Source organism: Ctenopharyngodon idella, chromosome 15, assembly GCF_019924925.1.
Source record: "Ctenopharyngodon idella isolate HZGC_01 chromosome 15, HZGC01, whole genome shotgun sequence".
Taxonomy (NCBI): Eukaryota; Metazoa; Chordata; class Actinopteri; order Cypriniformes; family Xenocyprididae; genus Ctenopharyngodon; species Ctenopharyngodon idella.
In genome coordinates this window covers 19,625,525-19,646,642 of record NC_067234.1, presented here as the reverse complement: position 1 = coordinate 19,646,642, position 21,118 = coordinate 19,625,525, and the positions used below count along the sequence as shown (strand labels likewise).

The following is a 21,118-nucleotide window of genomic DNA, read 5'->3' as shown; positions in this document are numbered from 1 at the left end:
ATGACTCACTCACTCATAAAACCTACTAGTGTAACCACATAACCTGCAGAGGTCACTGAAAAAATCCCATAATGCACAGACTGTCTGAAAAATGTAAACACCAAAAAGCAGAGTTTAGGTTTTAAAGGTGTTCATATGTTTATATTGTATCAGTTTTTTAAAAATATTTTTCCATCAAAACATTCCATCTGTTCTTTCTTGTTCAATTTTAATTCACCCAAGAAACCGGTCCAAGGAAATTGACTTTTACAGATTCCAATATCTATCACCCTTCCTTTCATTATAAGTCAATTTTAGAACAATTTTGCCTTTACATCTAACCCATTTAACTGACCTATATGACTTTTTTTTCTTTTGTTGAACACAAAAGGACAATTTTTAAAAGAATTGCACTAGTCTTAAATAGGGACTGAGGCTTTCAAGCTTTAAAAGGACCATATCCGAAATGTTCAATGTTTTCAAAAGCCATATGATAAAAATGAAAATGAGGCGTTACTTAGTAAAAATCCTGACAGATACTATATATAGATCAGTTGATCCAGTTCACAAAACCAGTTAAACTTAGCTAAACTTACCAGCTAAATTATCTGTCATGGTGGAGATTATGAGTAACGAGGAACACATTTTTTACATTTAGCACATATTAATATATAGCACATGATCGGACCATTTTAATGACACTTTTATGGTGCTTTTGTGTCATTTTTGAAGCTTGAAATCTGCAGTCCTCATTCATTGCAATTGCTTGAAAATAGCAACCCGTACATTCTTCAAAGCATCTTCTTTTGTATTCCACAGGGGAAATAAAGTCATACAGGTTTGAGGGTGAATAAATTGTAACCTTTTTCATTTTTGGGTCAACTATCCCTTTAAATCATATCATATGGTATTGTTTAACTACATCTGTAGAGGTGCTTCATTGAAAAGAGTGATGGAGGAGGACAGACAGTGGCAATGGAATAATGCTGCCGGGGTTTTAGGTTACACACTACCCGGCAGTGGTTCTCTTCTGAGAGGTCATTTGAATGTAATATTAACATCTAAAGATACAAGAGTAATTTATCTTCTGGGACTTGTAGAGTGAGGACAAGAATAAATAAAGAAAAATCTATGGAGGAATATCTTGTGGAAGAGCACATGCTGAGGGCTGGAATTAGTATTGACTAACAATTCAGCTCAACGCAGTCTATTGTCTATGAACAAAAGTTATTTTAAAGCTCTTGTCTAGGGCTGTTGTAGACAAGAACCCCAGATAAGTGCTGAGGTTTGAGAATTAAGCTTAAAGCAAAACAACAGTGGTGCTGAATTTTGTTAAGTCAGTAACCCTTTGTCTAGAGGGCATATCTGTCTGGATCTGTAAGGCAATACTTCTTTTTAAGTGGAGGACCTGTTTGTGAATGCACTGATTTATATATATTTGTGCTGGTGAAGCTTATCTAATGCATGTCCTCCTGTCAGTGGCGTGCATAGACCTCCGGGAGGGCAGGGGCGAAAGCCCCCCCGCCCAACCCCCCCTGTGCACGCCACTGTCTCCTGCATTTCGTTGTATTGGAGCCTCCTGCTTTCTTAAAATCTAGAAACCATGGGGATTTTTAACACTTCGAGCTGTCAGATTGCATGAAATGTAACTGCAGTAACAGCACAATTATCACCAGCAAAAGAGTAATATACATTTTATCATTATCATATCCCATTATTATCAAACTGTGAAGATATGCCAAGTAACAAAGAATCAAAAGTAAGAGATGTATGAACATTTCTGACACATTTTTTAAATTGTTGATTTATTTCTCAAATGTTTTGTCTAGACATATAGCAACAAGATTAAATAGATTATAATAATAATAATCTTTAAATAAGTCACCTTTTGAGTTCCACAAAGGAAAGAAAGTCATACAGGTTTGAGACGATATGAAGATGAGTAAATAAAAAATGCACCTAAAAATTAATATTCTGCCATCATTTACTCACCTCATGTTGTTCCAAACCTGTACAACGAACACAAAAGAAGATATTTTGTTTTTGCCCAGACAATGAAAGTCAATGAGATGCAATGTGAAGTTCAATTCCCTAAAAATGTAATGATAATACTTCAAAAATCAATCAATCAATCAATCAATCAATCACTGTGGAGATTTTTTAGATTTAGCACATATTAATATATAGCATACGATCTGAACATTTTAATAGCATTTTTGGTGCTTTTGTGTCATTTTTGAAGTTTGAAATTACCACTTACCATGTTTTTTTATTAATTTACATGCAAATTAATCATTATTTTAAATAAATACATTTAATTGTTTGAATACAAAAAGTTTGACCTTGAAACCATTCATTCATTCATTCATTTAGTTAGTTAAAATAATGATTAAGTTGCATGTACTCACATGTACTATTGTCATATTGGTTTTGGGTTTTCATTTCATGTTCATGTTTCATGTCTTTTATTTCGAAATTTAGTCACGTTTCCTGTTTGCCTTGTTAGCTTGGCTTGTATTGTGTTGCTTGTATTGTTGGCAGTGTTGCCAAGTCCACGGTTTTCCCGCGGAATTGGACTACTTTAACATTGTTGCAGCGGGTTGTTTTTCATGTCCACACATTGAAGAGACCCAAAATAACATTATATTTAGCCCCTGGAATGCAAATTTTACCAGGAGAACCCCGCCAAAAATGCAGATTTCATCCCACGGAACGCAATTTTTACGTTTATGTTCAAGTTCATGTTTTAAAGTCAAGTCAAAGTTTTAGTCGAGTCTTTGTTTTGGACTGGATTCATGTTTTTGATTAATAAATACTGCACTTGGGTTCTCACAGCACTTGCCTTCGGTGGTATGATTGTAACAAATATTTTTTTTTAGAAAAAAAGTTATGCTTTTTACTTGATATCATTATATAAAAATCTTTTCTTGAAATTGGTATAAAAGTTTTTCAAAAAAAAAAAAGAACAGAGTGCATTTCTAAGATCTTTTTTTACTTAAAAAAAAAAAAAATATATATATATATATATATATATATATATAATAAAAACACTGATATACATGAGGGTGAGTAAATGATGACAGAATTTTCCTTTTTGGGTAAACTATCCCTTTAAAATTTTCGACAGCGACGAATCAAAGCTTTAGTCGTGGACAGCCCATCTTTGACAGACAGTTCATCTGCTGTCATTTAATCAGCAAGAACAAACAGGTCCGGTTCAGGCCAGGCTGCGCAGGCACTCGCACAGATGCTCCTGATGAGATTAGATTCTTCAGCCTCTGAAGACGACTTGAGTTTCATATTTATTTATCAATCATTCATGAGGTCAGTGAGATTACACCAAGGTCAGAGTGACTGCCTGGAGCTCCCATTAACACTCCCCGAAGTTCTCTGCTCTCACACACTGAAGTCTGTTTCTTACAGTGTGTGTGTGTGTGTGTGTGTGTGTGTGTGTGGTCAAACAGGCACTTCAAATAGAGACAGTAACTAAAAGCAACCAGCCTCAATCTTAGAGTAAGTGCCTCGGCATCTTATTAATATTTGGGTCAATGATGTTGCACGGGTCAATTTTGATTTCAACAATATCAGGGTGTTACAACTGTCCTGATACTGTCCTGAACTGTGAAATGTGGATAAAACTTTTTAGTGGTAGTATAAGCTACTATTTTCAAGTATAAGCAGTGAAAATATTATTATTTGAAAACTTTTATTCCACCAAATCAGTCATGTGGTACAACCAACATGCAGAAAAAAACATAAAGCATATATTATAATAAAAATAATTTTTTTATTTATTATTAACTTTTTACATTGAGAATATATTTACTTTATTATTTATAATAATTATTCAAATAAAATTGTATTGTTTCTTAGAAAAGATAACTACAGACAAAAGTCTAAAGTATTTCAAATACTACTTATTAACATGTTATTTTTTGGAAAAAATACCTATATTTCATCAAATGTGATCATGTGGTGCAACTAACATGCAGAAAAAAAAAAGAGAGAAAAAAAAGGAACCCTAATGACTGTCTTTTAAGATCAGTATGTCTTAAAATATCAGATTGGGTTAGTTCAAGTTGTAAAATGTCATATGGTGCAATTTCCCAAAAATGTAATTAATACTTTATATGTGAAAAAATAAAATACATTTATTATATATATATATAAAAAAAAAAAAATTACCTTAAAAATATATCTAATTTAAATAATGATTAAGATGTGTACACTCACATGTACTTCACTAAAAATATTGCTTTTTACATGAAAGTTACACCAAATGACAGTCATTAAATTCTAACTTGAAAATGGCATAAAAGTTTGCAAAAACATTTGGAACATGAAAACAAAAAGTACATCTGTATGAACTTGGCACATTGACAGCAGTGGGTGCAAGGAAGGATGACTTATGGCTGGATCTGAGCGCAGCAGTGATTTTTATTTAAAAATAAACTGAGATACAAGCACACGGGAGAATCAGGGAAACATTGAAAATAAAGAAAACCACTAAGCTAACGAGAATAGACAAAGAACAACAGAAACTGAGGACTATATATACACAGGATAACTGAGGAAGGAAACAAGAGACAGGTGAGGCTAATCAATCAAACAATGATTAACTATGGCTGCATCTGAAATCACCCACTATACACTTAAATAGGGCACTATTTGAGGGGACAGCCATTTGTAGTGGTGACCAAAACCATAGTGGATGTTATCGAGTGCACTCCTTCAATCCCAAATGCCTCTAAATTGGGACATAGCTAATAAGAAACAAATTAAAAGTCCATGAAAAACGAAACTGAAAATAAACTGCACATTACACATTTTAAACTAGATTTTTAAAACACTTTTCATTGTCATTACTGTGGACACTATTATACAGCATTGACCAAATAACAATTTGGAATGATTTTAGGGTGAGTTTTCCTGTTTGGTGACACTGATATAGAAATTGCTTCAGCTTTAATTTCCACAAAAAAAAAAAAAATTAAAAAAAATGCAATAGACTTTAATTAAACAATGTTAAATGAATGAATTAATAATTAGAAAAGTCTTTCTCTATCATTTAAGGACTTACTGACAGGGTGCAGGATTGCTGTGTGTGTAGAAGCAGTTTCAATGTCAAATTGGGGAAGTGTTAACTGTGTAAAATTTAACGCCATTTAAATATTTTTAATTAATCTCAAATGTCTGACTGTTAGCTCTCTTATTCATATATTGTCTACAGGTTTAGTTGTAAATATCATTACTGGTTGAGGTAGTGCCTGCATCTGAACACAGGCTTATGCCTGATATTTGTTTTGCTGAGATCTGCCACAGAAGTGCTGTTTGTAAAGCATCCACAGAAAGAGAATTTGTGGATTGTTTGAGATCACAAAATCCTGTTTTGAAGCAATATCAGACGTTTGAAGCACAAAGCAAAGTTTGCAGCTGAATCCACAGGTATGAAGATTCAGTTAGGTTTCATGAAAAGGGAAAGACTTTGTATGAAGAGAAGCACCCTTTTTAAAGGTACACTATGTAACTTTTTATACAGTACAAAACAAATTGATGTTACATGACATCAAAAACAAGATTTTATCGGCAAAAACATATTACTTACATTAACATTGGGTTGTTGACATGACATGTCAAGAAATGACAGCAGAAAATGATAATAAAGTACTGCTTTAGTTCATCAACACATCAAAATAAGTGTACTTCTCTAAAGCATTACAAAAGATGGTTGCTCTATATTTTATAGTACGTGTTCTTACAGTGTACTTGCGTATGAAAGTAATGGGTAATATAAAGTAACTACATGGGTTAGATTTAGGGGTAGGTTCAGGGTTCATATCTATTATTATCCTGTTTTTATACTATAATAAGTGCATAGAATGTACATGGAACAGGACTATGAAATAAAGTGTTTGCGAGTGTGCTGAACTCAGGACAAAAACTCTGCCGTTTTAAGTTAAATACATCTGATTGGCTATTGCATTCAAGAAATCAATAGATATATGTGTGATTGGCTACATTGCTCAACACTGCAAAACACGTTGTAAATAGAAACCTTTGACGATCTCAAGAGCACAAACACCAATCTGTTTCGCCAATATGCTATTATTACGGATTATGGGCAGCTTTTCTCTCTAAAAGCACTCAGAAGCAGCACCAGGCAGTGGTTTGAGTAAGAAAATTCCACAGTAGTCTCAAGTCCAGCCTTATGCCTCATTCACATTGTATGATTTTTGGCTGTCCCAGACAAAAGATGACCAACCGTGGTGATTTCTGTTGCCGTGGCTCCTAAACAGTGGTCCTACGTCATACAGTGAAAGAGGTTCAAAGACGGCCGTTGTCACAGTCTTGCGCCCAAAAATAGTCTGCGATAATTTTCTGACAGTGTCAGAAATTTAGCATGATCATCTCACAGTGTGTTTGCTGCTACAACCTACGTCTACTGACTAGCCAATAAAAATGCAACATGAAATGCCGTTATTGATCAACGCAATTGCGCTAAAACTTAAAACTACTTACCTCAAGCTACTTGCATCGTAGCCTACGATTCAATAGGTGTCATCATCGTACAGTCTACATACATGTTGTACCCAAGTTTATTAGATCCATGTCGTACAGTGTGATTTGCTATGATCTTATATGATTGCCAAAATCGCACAGTCTGTAGCAAGCGTTACACATGCTCCACCTACACTGTAAAAAGTAATATGCTATATCTACTCCATAAAATTTTGGCAACAGATTACAAGCAATATCATTAATTAAATTAAACAAATAGATTGAGTTAGAATTAATCAAATTAATTCCTTAAATGTGAACCATTTAAACCGAGTAAAATTTAAGTAATATTTATACAAAAATATCTGAATAACAGACAGACATCAAAGACGAATTAACAGTTATTTATTGCCAACATTGAAGACACCTGATGATAACAAGCAAAATCACTGAAGGAAAGAGAAACACAAGAATTAACAGAGGTTTAGATGTTGATGTTGATTTTATTGAAAATGTTTGGTCACCATTGTGGTGATCAGTGTTTCATTTAGTTGGGCAGTTTGACTCTTTGCTTTTTATGTCAGTTTGTGGTTTTTGTAATGGTGTTTGCTAATTTTACACAATTTAAATGGTTGATTATTAATTTGATTAATTCTAACTCAATTCTTATATGTTGAATTTAATTAATGATATTGCTTGTAATCTGTTGCCACAATTTTATTGAGTAGATTTTAAGCATATTACTTTTTACAGTGTATGGCTAGCTGTCAATATTACATACTGTGCCTTTAGTTAATATTCATTGTTTAAGAGATCTATTTATCAGGTCACACAGAAAATCTAGTTTGCATATTGTGGATTTACTTGTGGATTGTGGATTGTTGATATAACCTTTCATCACTTTGTCTATAGTTTCTAAAGTATGACTTTTGATTTACTTCAGACATGGTTGCCACTATGTCTTTTCCTAGTCTCTTTTGTCATTTCTGTCAGATTACCTGAAAGCTGTTAATTACGGCCAACGAAATTACTAGTATGACTGTCATTCTACAAGTGTATACATGGCCAATACTCTAAAATGACTGTTTTTAATTAAACCACAAAAGTAGTTCTCACACTCATAAATAGTCGATCAACCACAGAAGCTGACATACGGTAGAGTCGAGAGACTCAGGCAAGGGCGTTCTACGGGCCCCAGGAGCCGTGCACAGAACCCCAAACAGTTGGCCTGGAAGCTAGTTTGACAGCTACTAACCTCCTTTGACAAGAGTAATCACACTGACCCTTTTAACAGACAGCATCCTGCCACAAACAGACGGCAATCAACACATATGTGAATTATACAGTCAGCCACGAAACGAATCTCCAGAGAAAGCGTGGGAATCGTAGGGGCCGGTAATGAATTAAGCATACTCAATGAAGAGTCGGCGGAGAGGATGTACATCTGGAGGGGTTGTGACACTCTCAAGTGAGTGACGAGGCAAGCATCTCGTGCAAACGCGCAAGTCAAATTAGACTGGGGGCTCGAGTTGATCCCAAACCTCCTGTGGGCGGCACTTTCAGAATAAACTTAAGATATTCTCTTGGGGGGAGACTGTTTGAACACAGTGGCCTTCTGGCCAAATGCACAGCAAGATGCTAGTGTTTGATGTATTATTTTGGTATCCTGATAAACTGATGTAAATATGTACTGCAGGAATGTATTGTGGACATTTGTGCTGAGCTGTGCATTCTTCATAACAACTGACTGCTACAGTACAAAAGAGTCCTACACCAGCAGAACCTAAAATATACGAACAACCTAAAAAACATTAAATTCAACGAAAAATATTGCTTCTTTTGAAGATACTGAGATATACTAATATGCAGTGCTGCACAATTAACTCTTTCAAAACCATTTTTTTCTTAAATTGCCAGTTAATTTTCACAAAAATTTCATGGCCCCCAGAATATTTTGTTGTATGAATATCTGAACATGCAATATATTTTAAAGAAAAAACTTTGCCTCTGCTTTAAAACAAACAAAACATTTTATTCTAGCTCCATGCATTCTTTTTTATCAATACTTGGATATGGGTAAGTTTCATTAAAAAAAAAAAAAAAAAAAGACCACAACATGCATAAGCAATGTTTTTATTAGTTGTTTCTGCTCCTTTTTTGCATGTGTTTTGATCCAGAGATTCTCTACTCTTTCAGAAGATGCATAATAGCGCCCCCTACCATATAACAGTGAGCCGGAAAATTCTGTCAATGGGAGGGAAAGAGTTAATAAAATTAAAATATTAATCTTCAATTCATAACCAAAGAAACGTCTCCCTTTAAATACATAAGTTAGAATTAGATTTTAACGTTTGCTACTTCAAACAAAACTTTCAAACAAGTTAACATTTATAGTTTTCTTTTGCAAATGGTGTAAATAATTTATTTTCCACTTCCTTACATTCAAATTCGAATTGCAATTCTGCATCCTGTTTGCTACTTCAATTCAAAAGTTTCAAAGTGCAAGTTACCATTATCATCTCTGTGTAAAAAACTGTACTGTATACTGTAGTTTCACACACATTTTGTGTACATACTGTATGGTGTATTTTTGATAATTCAGTGTCTTATTCATGTAAATCAAAATCTAACGAGGAGGTATTTTTAATGATGATGTTCACAGCACAATCATTAAACTGGGTCAAAACTGTACTATTATATATTATATTTTTACTAATATTTTCAAATAGTTTTTATTTTTGTATTTTCGGTTTTCATTTTTACTTTACATTTTTTTTGTTATTTTGTTGTGTTTTTGTCATTTTTATTTCAGTTTTAGTTATTTAGGTAGAACAAGATAATATAAAGTGAAATGTTAAAACAGTAAAAATAAAATAAGTGTTTAATATTTTACTGTACTGTATGTCAGTTAACATTTAATTTATTTTTGTTTTGGATTTTTTTATATAGTTTTATTTTTAGTGAACTATAATAGTCAAATGTCATTCATAGAAGATAATGACATTTAGAATTTGCAAATACAGTGCTCATTTTTATATTTTGAATAAGTACTGCAGTGCCAACTGTACTAATTATTGTTGTGAGTTTAGTGGTACTAAATACATTTAATCTGTGATGAAATCCTCAAAGACACCTGACATAATTTCTGCTCTCATTTTCAGACATATGAGTAAACTTGGCCTTTACAGTGACTGGAAAAAATACTATTCACTATTCTACTATTCACATTTTAATAAGTGTGCAGCCACATGCATTTCACACTTTCTAAAAATCTAAGACCCGATCTCAAATCGGACACTATTTATAATGCAGAATGGATGCGTATTGTTTATTATCAGTGCAGATTGTTTATCTGTTTTTCACAGCACTCTTTTTGCCAGGCCTGTAGGCATTACTTGCATCTCAAAGGCTGCTGTTTTTACCCATGGCTGTGTGTGTGTCACATCCTGGGACTCCACTTCACCCCAGACAGATGTCTCCTCCTGACCTGTCAATCAAATCCCCACACAATGCTGTTGATTCTATCAGTTCCGACAGTGGACTGGCTGGTCGAGGGGACCTCGAATATGGCCAAGGTTAGAATTCTGTCATTGGCTTTTCACAAGCAATTTCCCCATTGCAGAAAGGGCACATTTTCTTTTCATTCTCTGGAGGACTGCAAGGTTATAGAAGATCTTTAAAGGGGGATGAACTTTGTGCTTTCAACTTACTAAGATACACACACTCTTTCACACACACACATTTCATATTGTCACAAACAATAGTATTTCTTTCATCCCCGGCTCAATGGGAAAACATGTCTGTGGCGACATTTCTGCAAAATAATATTATGTTGCTTCTTGAGTGTTTCGTGACACTTTTTAAAGTAAAATGTCCAGTAAGTTGTGCTAATATCATGTTTAGTTTTATCCTAAACAGATGAACATGTATCTGGCAACATTTTTTGATGATGGTTGTTGTATGTATTGTGTCAATTTGGAAATGAAATGTTCAGTAATTGGCTCTTGAAGGTTAATGATCTATCACATTTGAAAATAACGTTTTGCCTACACTAAACCAAACCCTAAATCTAACTGATAGTGTTAACAAAAGCAAACATAAGGTAATAGGTACATTTCCTTTGGAGTTTTGCAAAAATAGATAGAGGGATGTATTTCCAACAAGCCTATGTTGATTTATTTTTTGTGGCTAAAAAGCATTACAAATATTTTGCTCTTCTAAGTAGATAACACTTTTTGTCTAAACCTGTAACCACTTAATCACTTTGCATAACTGAAAACAATTATTTTATTTTTGGTCAACAAAATAATTGGCAACGTCTGCAATTATTGGTGGGTCTCGGACAGCAGAGAAAAGACAACGGTAATTGCAAATAATGAAATGAAACTAATAATCATGCATAGTTTGGAAAGCAAAATCAATTGGTTTAATTATACTGTATGTTAACTTTTAAAAGGGGCAGAGAAAACACTTCTGATATCTGTTGTTGTCATAAACTGCTGTGCATTCAGTCATACTCAAAGGTTTTTGAGGATATTGTTGAGTTTGTGACAATGTTAACTTACAACACACTCAATTTGCATGTCAATTTGTAACTGTTTTACATGTCAACGGATTAATGTTGAATTTGTACCAATTTGTACACTCTCTTTTGTATGTTTTCACATGGTCTTTTACACCCCACTGGCCCATTGAGTGTTACGTTTAGCGGTGGACCTTTGTGCTTTTTTTCTTAAAATTGTATGTTTCTGTATGAATCAAATCGTATGAATTTATCCAAAATCTAATAAAATCAATACAAAAAACTGATAGGTTTAGTTACGTAATATATTTCATAGCTCAGTTTTTTGCTCAATCTTTGTACAATAAAGGATTTTGGTAGTGTGTTGCCATAACCACTTGATATCCAATGTAAAATCTGAAGCAAAACTAGTTAAATACCACTGGATTAAAGTTTTTTTTTTTTTTTTTTTGCTTTTTTTAAATTTATTTTGTGACTATGAACAAAAAGTTATCACATCCTGAAAGTGTAACCCCTCCGGTTCTACTTGCCCCGCTGCAAGTGGGAGGCGGGCGTGCTAACAAGGCTGCTAAAGACCACAATCTCTAGCATCAGTCGCTAACGCACCACTGTCCTCCGTTACACTCACCCCAAACCTCACTCCCATCTAGGTCATGACACCAATGTAACCCCTCTGGAGCTACTCGCACCGCTCCAAGTGGGATTCGAACCGGCATAGGAGATGGGCACGCTATCAAGGACGCTAAAGACCACAGTCTCTAGCATCAATCGCTAATGCACCTCTTGAGGCCAAGGTAGTGAGGTTTACACACACAGCTCTTACTAGCTGGCCTCCGTTACAATCTCGCCCCTCTAAACCTCACTCCCACCCAGGTCACGGCACCAATGTAACCCCTCTGGATCTACTCGCACCGCTCCAAGTGGGATTCGAACCGGCATAGGAGATGGGCACGCTAACAAGGACGCTAAAGACCACAATCTCTAGCATCAATCGCTAACGCACCTCTTGAGGCCAAGGTAGTGAGGTTTACACACACAGCTCTTACTAGCTGGCCTCCATTACACTCACCCCTCTAAACCTCTCTCCCACCCGGGTCACGGCACCAATGTAACCCCTCTGGATCTACTTATACCGCTCCAAGTGATATTCAAACCAGCACAGGAGGCCGGGCATGCTAATGTAGCCTGTTGGAAAGAGATTATTTTATTTTATCATATTTTATTTTTGTGCAGTGAACTTCCCAAAACTATTTTTCTAGTTATTTTAAGTCAATTAATTTCACTGAGTGTTAGATTCCTGCACAGGTCATGTTATGTTGTGAGTGGGAACCATTGATTGTAGCGTTTGTTCGAATGGGATGCTTGTCTGTGTTGCGCACTATTCTTTTTTGGGAGTGCGTGAGTTGCGTCAGCCTCAGACCGCGAGTGGACGCTGATGAGGCAGGACGCACATTTTCTCTCTCTTCTTCCAGCCATAGTTGGTATGTTTAAAGTTGGTTATTTGGTCAAAGTTCATGAAATATAAAACGAAATGTGTTCTGAGTCAAGTATACAAATATATTTTTGTGTATTGGTCAAATTATGCGAGTTTTATGCAATTCTTGTCTGACGCACGTGGAGCTAATTAACTCATGGCTTGTACACAGTGTTTAACGGAAGAAGTTAGCGCAACGGATGTTTCTCTTATCAAGTGTCCTATGTGTTTCAGGTATGTTCAGTTCTTTAACTCATTGTATAAAATTATAGAATTTGGTTTATAATGTTATGGACTAAATTTGAATATATTATCAGTACTATTTTTCTATCCCCCCTTTTCTATAGTGCATTTAATTGCTTTACATTTGTATAATGCACTGATTTCACTTTTCTATAGTGTCATTGTGAATGTGTATGATGCTTTGGGAGAATGTTTACATTAATTTTATGCATCATTCATTGTTAATAATACAAATGAGACAACAATTGACACAGTGATGTATAATCAGTCACTTTATTTTAATTTCCTTATTTTATGGGTTTAAATGTATTACACAATGTTAAACATAAATTGTTGTAACATTAGCCTCAGACCGCGAGTGGACGCTGATGAGGCAGGACGCACATTTTCTCTCTCTTCTTCCAGCCATAGTTGTGTTTAACGGAAGAAGTTAGCGCAACGGATGTTTCTCTTATCAAGTGTCCCATGTGTTTCAGGTAAATAAATGCTGTTTTTTTTAGAGCTGGCCTGTTGTCTCCAGAGTGGATTTTCTTATGTGCAGAATCGGATCTGCTACATAAATCTGGTGCCGTGACCATCTTGGATACAACTGATCAGCCACAGCCGATCACCGGGTGTTGTCCGTTTACGTGGAGTTGTTGCTGTGACCCCCCTGGATTCAACAAGCCGGTCGTTGCCAGTTGTTGCAGTTGTTGCCAGTTGTCAAGTTGGGATGGAGTCCTGCCTTCCAGCATCAATTGATGAAGTTTCCACATTTCAGTAACGTTCAGGTTCTTTTACATCACTAATACATTGACTTTTGAATCATACACGGAATCATTAAGACACTGACTTTTGAATCACACACGGAATCATTAAGACATTGACTTGAGGATCGGACATTGAATCATTAAGACAATTGAATCAATTTATGTACAGGTGATTACAGAAAGTAAAATGTACAACATGTCTACACCAGTCTTGGGGAGGGGTAGAGGTTTCAGCAGTCCAGATGCTGTTGTGAGACGTAAAGAAAATGATCAAATTGGCGATGTCAAATTTAGCCTTTCACCAATGGGGGAAAAAGTAAACTTTGGTGCTTCATCATTCACACCTACCCCAATAAATGATGATTCTCGCTTGCAGATAACAGAGCTACTTGAGGAGCTTGGTAGCCAAATTGGTAATAGTATTTTGGACCGGCTCTTAGCTGATCGTAGTCCTTCTGATCTGGGGCATCAGACTACCCCCGAAACAGTCAAAAGCGAGCTGGCTAGCACTACTCTTGACTTATCCAGGTTGAATCTGATTGTCCGATCTGATAATAGGGAGCCTCCTATTTTCCGTGGTGATGGTACAGATAAACATACTGTTCATGAGTGGATAGAGTTAATGGAGGTTTACTTACAGAAGTGCGATCACCCGAAGGCAGAGCACGCCAATGAAATCTTGAATCATCTTTTGGGTAGAGCTAAAAACATAGTCAAAGTAGGGCTAAAAAGTAATCCCTCACCTGACTTGGTTGTTACTCCCGAGACCATTTACACAATGCTCTTACGCTATTTCAGTGAAAGCCCAGAGTCTTGTCTCCCACTGGCAGACTTCTACTCCACTCTGCCACATGACAAAGAAAGCCCCGTCGACTATTGGGTCCGTCTCAACAATGCAGCCGAAATCGCTGATAATCACCTGCAGAAACAGGGTGGTGGAATGAAAAACATTTCACAAGAAATCACAATGATGTTTATTAGAAACTGCCCTGATGCTGATCTTTCTAGTGTGTTCAGATGCAAGCCTATCACCAAGTGGTCATCAGCAGAGGTTCAGGAAGCGATTGATGAGCATCAAAGGGAGCTGAGAACAAAGAAACTACACTCTTACTCTGTCCCTGGCCGTTCATTCCAAGTAGCTACTGCCGCCGTCACTCACACAGAGACCACTACTGTGGACAATACTGCAGTGAACGCAGCAGCCTGCATCCCCAGTACCCAGACCACTAAGCCTGAGATCACCACTCCGCCTCCACATACGGTCTTGACTGACACGGGTACGTTAGAGCGAGTGCTCAGCATGCTGGAAAGGGTGCTTGACCGTACTAATGCACAGGCTGCTCCTAATAGACCGCAATTGCCCTCTTGGTCACGTCCGTCCAGATGTCGTGTTTGCGGTGAGAGAACCCATTCCACACGGTCACACTGCATGTCAGAGAAAAGATGTCTGATCTGTTTAGAAGTTGGTCACCAGCGCAGGGATTGCCCTAGGAAAAGTGCAGAGTCTGGGAGCCACCCTCAGGTTCAGGGAAACTGACGCACCTACACTTGGGAGGGGATAGTGTGGGTGAAGAATTTCATACCCTCCAAGATGATGTATCAAGCATATATGAGTCGATTTGTAAGTCTGTGACAAGTGATAATATGGTTCTGTTTCAGAACGTGACCCAGTTGGCACGGGCAGACAGCCTTTTCTATACTGACGTTTTAGTCAATGACAGCGTCCCTCTAAGAGCCTTGTTGGACAGCGGCTCTATGGCTTGCACCATTAGCGAAGTTGCTGAATCCCGTTTACTGGATGCTGGCTTGTCTCTGGATCAGTGTGAGATGCAGGCCAATATTATGCTGGTTGGATGTGGTGGAGTTCAGGTTGTGCCAAAGTGTACATACCAGCTGAAGATGAGAGTGTATGAGTACGAGGTCAGTGTACCTACGCTGGTTGTTACGGGCCAACGGGATGAGTTGATACTGGGCACCAACGTTCTTAAATTCATCTTGAGCCAGTTTAAGCAGAACCCCTCATACTGGCGTGTAGTGAACAGGCCTGAATCAACTAAAGATTCTGATGTTGAACAGTTCCTCAATGTACTTTCTGGTCTTAACAGATGGCGAGGTGATGAGATGCCTGACATCATAGGAACTGCCAAACTGGTTCAAGCAGTCACGCTGCTGCCTAAGCGGGAACACCTGGTGTGGGCCAAGTTACCTCCTACAACGCCTATTTCTGAGGGCAGTGCAGTGTTGATTGAACCAACCAAGTCGCCAACCCATAAAAAAGATATCATTGTGGGACGTGTGGTGGTTTCCATGACCGCTGATAGATGGGTACCGGTGAGAATGCTCAACCCGTATGACAAGCCTATCACTCTGAAGAAAAATTCTAAGGTTGTCAATGTTTCTCCTTGTGTGGCGTTAGAGGATTTGGAATTGGATTCTGAGCGACCCTTTACAACTGTCGAAACACAGTGTCAATCTCTGCATGATGGATCACCTGACTCAGATGTCCGGGACATTCTGCAGAAGATGGGATTGAGTGACTTAGACATTGATTCTTGCGAAGTGTCACCTCAATGGAAAGGTCAGTTATTGCGCTTGGTCCAGAAGTTTGAACATATATTCTCAAAGCACAAGCTAGACTGTGGGAGAGCGAAAGACTTTGTGCATCGCATCCATCTGTCTGACAACCGCCCTTTCCGTTTACCTTATCGGCGTGTGCCACCAGGGCATTATCAGAAGCTACGGGAAGTATTATCAGAGATGGAAGAACGAGACATCATTCGCAAATCCAGCAGTGAGTGGGCCTCTCCCTTGGTTCTTGTGTGGAAGAAGAGTGGCGACCTCCGCATCTGCGTTGATTATCGCTGGCTGAATTCACGCACGATAAAGGACGCACACCCTCTTCCTCATCAAGCCGATTGTCTTGCTGCCCTGGGAAAGAACGCTTTGTTCAGCGCAATGGACCTCACATCTGGCTTCTACAACATCTCCATGTGTGAGGAAGACAAGAGACTTACAGCCTTTACCACACCTATAGGTCTCTATGAGTTCAATCGTCTTCCACAGGGGCTATGCAACAGCCCAGCGAGTTTCATGCAGCTTATGATGAGTATATTTGGAGACCAAAACTTCCTTACTCTGCTGTGCTACTTGGATGATCTTCTAGTGGTGGCTCCCAGTGAACAAAAAGCCTTGGAAAGGTTGGAGATGGTTTTTGACAGATTGAGTACTCATGGGTTGAAGTTGGCACCTAAGAAATGCTACTTCCTGAGACGGAGTGTCAGATTTCTCGGCCATGTCGTGAATGAGCATGGAGTCGCGACCGATCCCGACAAAATTGCAGCCATTACCGCCGTCACCGAACAGAACCTCATGATGGATGATGGAGTGTCACCCTCACCAAGGAAGATCAAATCCTTTTTGGGTATGGTCATGTATTACCAACGGTTCATCCCTAACTGTTCCAGTATCGCCAAACCACTGTTCACTTTAACTGCCGCAGCCAAAGGAAAAAAGGGCTACTCAAAAGGAGGCACTGTCTTCAGGAAACTCAGCCCGTCAGACTGGACTAGAGAGTGTGTTCAATCCTTTGAACAGCTCAAGTCAGCTCTTTTGAACTCCGTGGTGTTAGCCCACCCTGACTTCACCCACCCATTCATTCTTTCTACGGATGCCTCTTTGGATGGTATAGGGGCGGTATTATCACAAATACCTGAAGGGGAGTCTACGGCACGACCTGTCGCCTTTGCTAGTAAGGCACTCACACGGGCTCAGTCAAACTACCCCGCGCACCGTCTTGAGTTTCTAGCACTGAAATGGTCCGTCTGTGATAAATTTAGCCATTGGCTAAAGGGACATCCTTTTACAGTCTGGACGGACAATAATCCGTTGACTTATATCCTAACAAAGCCGAAACTAGATGCGTGCGAACAGAGGTGGGTGGCTAAGTTGGCCCCGTACACCTTCGACATTAAGTATATACCTGGTGCCAAAAATGTGGTCGCTGACGCATTGAGCCGTCAACCATTTGTCCCCAGCCGTGTGAGTCAGAGACTAGTGGCAGAGCCCTACAACCATCTGCTCGAACAGTCTGAACAGATAAGAGAGGAGACGGTTCAGAGTTCCTTTAGGCTCAGCGCAAACTGCCAGTGTGTTGGACATCCTTTGGATCAGTGTTCCTTGTCCTCCGATCAGGTTTCTGCTGTTTTGGAAGCTCATGTACAGTGGGAAGTGGGAGCACAAAATAGAGTTATATCTTGGCTTGCTCAAGAAATCCAACAGACATTATCAGTTGGTCAGAACCCCTTACCTGTCTACTCACTGAAAGAGCTTCGAGAGAAGCAGGAAGGTGATCACGTGCTTTCAAGAGTTCTCTTCTATGTGTGCCGAGGTAGGAGACCGTCTCGTAGAGAAAGAGCTAGAGAACCTTACAAGGCTCTGAGGCTGCTGAAGCAATGGGACAGACTAAAGCTTTTGGATGGTATATTGTACCGCATCTGCAAGGATCCAGTAACTAAGTTTACACGTCACCAATTCATAGTCCCTGATTCACTGGTCAGTGTAGTCCTGTGCGGCATCCACGACGAGGCAGGCCATCAAGGCCAAGGAAGAACATTGTCTTTGGCAAGACAGAGATTTTCATGGGTCAGTTTGGAGAGTGACACTCGAGAGTATGTAAGATGCTGTCAACGTTGTGTGGTCAGCAAAACCCCTGAACCAGAGGGAAGAGCCCCTTTGGAAAGCATTAGAACTACCAGCCCATTGGAATTAGTATGTGTTGACTTCTGGTGTGCTGAGGATTCTTCTGGCAAGAGTGTCAATGTATTAGTGGTAACAGACCACTTCACGAAAATGGCGAATGCTTTCCTGTGCAAGAACCAGTCAGCAGCTCAAGTCGCTCGTCACTTATGGGATAAGTTCTTTTGTGTCTATGGATTTCCACAAAGAATCCACTCAGACCAAGGAGCGAACTTTGAAAGCAGGTTGATTAAGGAACTTTTACAAATTGCTGGCGTACAGAAGTCACGGACCACAGCATATCACCCGATGGGCAATGGCCAAGTTGAGAGGTTCAATCGCACCTTGGGTAATATGATCAGGGCGTTGCCTCCGAGAACCAAACAAGACTGGCCGCAAATGCTGCAAACCTTGACGTTCGCTTACAACTGTACTGCACACGAGTCAACCGGCTTTGCCCCGTTTTTCCTCATGTATGGTCGGATTCCTAGACTGCCTGTCGATTTGATGTTCCAGAGCGTGGATCGGGATAACAATGTCACAGACTATGACCAGTATGTCAGGAAAATGAAGGACGATCTCAAAGAAGCTATGTTACTTGCTCAGGCCAACAACAATGAGAGTCAGCAGCGACAAACTGACTATTACAACAAAGACGTCAGAGGCCATGATATTGAGGAGGGCGATTATGTGTTGCTCGCCAACAAAGGAGAGCGTGGGCGACGCAAGCTAGCTGACAAATGGGACTCAACTTTGCATGTTGTGGCATCTGTGGATACAAGATGTCATACCTACCGTGTGAGGAACACTCGGACCAAACAGGAGAAGGTGGTTCACAGAAACTTGCTCTTACGAGCCAACTTCTTACCTGTTGACAGGAGGGAAGACTGTGTAGAACCGGCCTTCGACGACTCTAAGTCGGGCTGTGAGACTGATGAGTCAGTGATTGACACTACTTTAAATGAATCGGAGGATGCTGGTAACGAAACTGTTGGGTCAGTTCATTCCCCAGCTTGTCCATTAAGCTCATCAGTAGAAGAGGAAACCAGAGAACCCAGTTCTAGAACAGGACTAGAGCATGTCCCTGATGGATCGGTTCTCGGATGTGAGAATCGGGAAACCGTTCAGAACTCTGAGCCTGAAATTTCTACTGTGGATGTGGAGGAAGTTGAGCTTGACACGGAAGAGGCCATGCCACCTGATGGAGTCTCTGGAGAGATTGTTCAGCCTTTAACCGAGACAGCCCACCAAGTCAGAACTAGGGCTGGCAGATTTGTAAAACCAGTTAATAGACTGATTCAAATTATGACCCAGAAAACTCTCCTACGTAGCCCTTTGCTCAGCCTTCTCGGGTCAAAAGCTTCCTAAGTGTGGGGTGAAAATTTCCTATCAGTTGTTATTCATCTGGGGTATAATATAATTGGTGATCAATTCAAGTATCTTTGTAGTAGTGTTTATGGCACTTCTTTTGCGGGCAGACACTTGAGAGTCTGGCCAACTTTCTTTTGTCGCTCTCCCAGTTTGTTGGGTAACGTGTATGTTGCGTACGGATGCTGTAATTTTGTCAGTGTGATCACATCCCCAGTGTCATTGAGTCACTAGTCTTAGACTAGTTTTGTGAAGTTCAGGGGGGTGAATGTAGCCTGTTGGAAAGAGATTATTTTATTTTATCATATTTTATTTTTGTGCAGTGAACTTCCCAAAACTATTTTTCTAGTTATTTTAAGTCAATTAATTTCACTGAGTGTTAGATTCCTGCACAGGTCATGTTATGTTGTGAGTGGGAACCATTGATTGTAGCGTTTGTTCGAATGGGATGCTTGTCTGTGTTGCGCACTATTCTTTTTTGGGAGTGCGTGAGTTGCGTCAGCCTCAGACCGCGAGTGGACGCTGATGAGGCAGGACGCACATTTTCTCTCTCTTCTTCCAGCCATAGTTGGTATGTTTAAAGTTGGTTATTTGGTCAAAGTTCATGAAATATAAAACGAAATGTGTTCTGAGTCAAGTATACAAATATATTTTTGTGTATTGGTCAAATTATGCGAGTTTTATGCAATTCTTGTCTGACGCACGTGGAGCTAATTAACTCATGGCTTGTACACAGTGTTTAACGGAAGAAGTTAGCGCAACGGATGTTTCTCTTATCAAGTGTCCTATGTGTTTCAGGTATGTTCAGTTCTTTAACTCATTGTATAAAATTATAGAATTTGGTTTATAATGTTATGGACTAAATTTGAATATATTATCAGTACTATTTTTCTATCCCCCCTTTTCTATAGTGCATTTAATTGCTTTACATTTGTATAATGCACTGATTTCACTTTTCTATAGTGTCATTGTGAATGTGTATGATGCTTTGGGAGAATGTTTACATTAATTTTATGCATCATTCATTGTTAATAATACAAATGAGACAACAATTGACAGTGATGTATAATCAGTCACTTTATTTTAATTTCCTTATTTTATGGGTTTAAATGTATTACACAATGTTAAACATAAATTGTTGTAACATTAGCCTCAGACCGCGAGTGGACGCTGATGAGGCAGGACGCACATTTTCTCTCTCTTCTTCCAGCCATAGTTGTGTTTAACGGAAGAAGTTAGCGCAACGGATGTTTCTCTTATCAAGTGTCCTATGTGTTTCAGGTAAATAAATGCTGTTTTTTTTGGAGCTGGCCTGTTGTCTCCAGAGTGGATTTTCTTATGTGCAGAATCGGATCTGCTACACTAACAAGGACGCTAATGACCATAATCTCTAGTGTCAGTTGCTAATACACCTCTTGAGGCCAAGGTAGTGAGGTTTACACACACAGCTCTTACTAGCTGGCCTCCGTAACACTCACCCCTCTAAACCTCATTCCCACCCGGGTCACGGCACCAATGTAACCCCTCTGGGTCTACTCATACCACTCCCAG

At 38.8% G+C, this 21,118-nt stretch overlaps 1 long non-coding RNA gene across 2 annotated transcripts; it reads left to right on the top strand.

The window, feature by feature from the left end:
* The first annotated feature begins 12,226 nt into the window (after positions 1–12,226).
* LOC127495301 (uncharacterized) lies at positions 12,227–20,839 on the top strand. Of its 2 annotated transcripts, XR_007925103.1 has the most exons (6): positions 12,227–12,480; positions 12,646–12,707; positions 13,062–13,192; positions 20,070–20,138; positions 20,304–20,365; positions 20,718–20,838. It is a non-coding gene; the product is annotated as an uncharacterized LOC127495301 (long non-coding RNA). The 2 variants fall into 2 exon arrangements; XR_007925104.1 differs by lacking the exon at positions 13,062–13,192 and having other exon boundaries at positions 12,229–12,480; positions 20,718–20,839.
* Positions 20,840–21,118: the final 279 nt, after the last annotated feature.